The sequence below is a fragment of the Euprymna scolopes genome, chromosome 13, assembly GCF_053919585.1.
Source record: "Euprymna scolopes isolate OS-2025 chromosome 13, ASM5391958v1, whole genome shotgun sequence".
NCBI classification, from domain to species: domain Eukaryota; kingdom Metazoa; phylum Mollusca; class Cephalopoda; order Sepiida; family Sepiolidae; genus Euprymna; species Euprymna scolopes.
The window spans coordinates 128,458,962-128,461,896 of NC_136494.1; positions in this window are offsets into that span (position 1 = coordinate 128,458,962).

A 2,935-nucleotide genomic window follows, 5' to 3' on the forward strand; every position below is an offset into this window, starting at 1 on the left:
GAAGCTATTCATAAAATATGTTAAGCATAATTCATGTGATACATTGCATTTTTATTCAAGAATAGGTAATCGATTTCAAGTGGATCTCCAAAAAAACAAAAAAAAAAACAGATTTATATTTAACTATCATTATCAATTTATGTTTGGTTAACAACATTATCAACCTGCTTCATGTTATTTAATACTGAATTCAATCAATAAAAAAAAAAAGTTTAAAAGTTTTCAATATTCTCAAATATGAATCCATGGTGTTTACTTAAACTAGATGAAGATGCATGTTCATATCATTGGATACAGGTTCCTCATGAAATACTCAGGATATATTATAGCTGTAGTACCCAACAATGGCAGAGTGGACCTAGCAGTAACGGTAGCAAAATAATGATTCCACGTTTTTCAAAGCTCCAAAATGATGCCTTCATAACTGGATGTAGTTCCATGACAAACCAGCAGAGATTTTGTTTAACCCATAGCTTAGACTCTGCCAGACTCCAAGTCAGAATGGAAATAATGATAAAAAGTGAATGACTCTCCATTTCCAATGCTCTGTTATTATAATTTGAAAACAGTCTTGTTGAGAATCTTTAATGCTCATATTTTTTTCAGTATTGAACAATGTTTTACTCTTATTCTTAAATAGGAAAACCGTTCACAGAATAGTGAATATTTTAATTCTTATGTTTCATCTATTAAAAAAAAGCTGATGACATCATTTATCAGAGTAAAGGATATTTGAATTAATAGTAGATTATATAAAAAGTAAATCACTATTAATCGTAAAGTTAAACTATTTTTAGTTCAAATCATGATTATCTCCCTTTTAGTTTCATGTATACATGATGTGGTAGGATATAGATAACTAACTTTTGTAAAAGGAAACCTAATTTCAAGTAACATCATTGTTGGAGATCAGTTCATATTAAATTTAAACTAGTGTTGGTACGATTAATTGGAATCAGGAATCAGAATAATCAGAAGTGTTGGGGTATTGGAACCGGTATCAATATTGGAAAAGTTTGGGGCCTATTTTCAGATACCAAAAACGATTCTTTTAATTGTTTTGTGTTAATTATGAGAAAGGGCGGGGGGAATTGGAAAAAAAAAACTATGAAAATATTATTTACAAACTTAGGCGTTTTATAATTTTTTAAGCGTATGTATCTGAAAATGCTTGCAGGAGATTGCCGATTCTTGTTTTATATTTAAAAGTTTGTCACGGTCTTTAAAATTAGTAATCTCCATTTTCTCATGCAGACATAAGAAACAAGGTGACTGCAAAGAGTAACATGCTTTAGCCTTTTTTATTATTTTCCAATGTATTCTAGGCGTTTTGTTTTCTCTAATTAGCTTCCAATAGTGTATAGATAAGGAAGTATCTTTTTCGTAAGTTAGGTTGTTCATCGATCTTTTATGCCCGTAGTATCTTCCTTTGAACGTAAATTTTGTACTCCCAATATAAAATTTTTCATCATTAGGGTTTTCTTCTGGGAATATTTTAGCTAGATACACTACTTTTTTTTTCCAATTCCCCCCGCCCTTTCTCATAATTAACTTTTTTCTATACATGAAACCATTCTAAACGTTAATTATTTTAAATATTTGTATTTTACCATCAAATAACTATACCCTATACCTAATAGGTTAAATTTTTAACTAAAGATATTTATTTCTTATTTTTTATTTATCTTTAATTGTAATGTAGTTATCTTACCATTAGAGTAAGAGTAGTGGTAGATGGTCAAAAATCAGAGGCCTGCAATATAAATGCTGGAGTCCCTCAGGGGTCAATCCTGGGCCCAACTCTCTTCCTGATCTACATCAATGACCTCCCTAAACACATACTTAAATCATTCGTTGACATCTATGCTGATGACACGACCATCTATGGCAACACATCAAAGGCTGTAAATGACGAAGTTCTATCCGATTCTCTCTCCTCTGATCTCGAGCGCGTGGTTCAGTGGGGGAAGATGTTGCTAGTTACCTTTAATGCATCCAAAACCAAACTCCTATCCTTACATCATCAACGCTCTGATCCCCAGCTGGCATCAATTGTGATGGATGGCTCTCGTCTGGGTGAGGCCCCGTGTTTTGACAAGCTTCTGGGTTTGACCTTTACTCCTGATCTGAAATGGAACACGTACATCAAGTCTGTTGCCAAGGTCGCTGGAAAGATGGTGGGATCCTTCTACCGCTCCAGAAGATATCTCACTACTGATGCAATTCTCTATCTATATAAAAGCCAAGTACGGCCAAGGATGGAATACTGTTGCCATATCTGGGCAGGAGCTGCCAAAAATAGCCTATCATGCCTTGACAGAGTACAAAATATACTTCGTGGTTTAGTGGGGGATGCCCTTTTCTCTACCCTGCAACCCCTCTCCCACAGAAGAGACGTTGCAAGCCTATCCTTGTTTTATCGTTATTTTCATGGCAGGTGCTCGTCTGAACTCCAATCCCTGGTCCCCCCTCGCCAATCTTTCACGAAAAACACCCGTCTAGCTGAATCCACTGTGAAAAATTTCCCCCACTCTATATCTGTGCCTAAATCAAAACGCGGATTTCATGAACAAAGCTTCTTTCTTAGAACTGCACGCCTGTGGAACTCTGTTCCGTCTGCCTGCTTCCCTCTGGACTACAACTTGGATGTCTTCAAGTCTAATGTTAACAAATTCCTAATGAACCGCCCCCTTAAGTAAACACTTCATCAAATCTCCTCACTAACATAATGTACTTGCAATAACCCTTATCCCTGAGTGGCTTCCGGGCCTTGATAAGTGGTGATCTCTGTGTAAAAAAAAAAAAAAAAAAAAAAAAATTAGTATACTTTTCATAATCGTTTAACGTAGGTTTTAATGGTCACCTCATCGAGCCTAATTTATTTAATTTATTTTATTTTTATATTTTAATCGCCTATTTTACACGTAATCTTTGT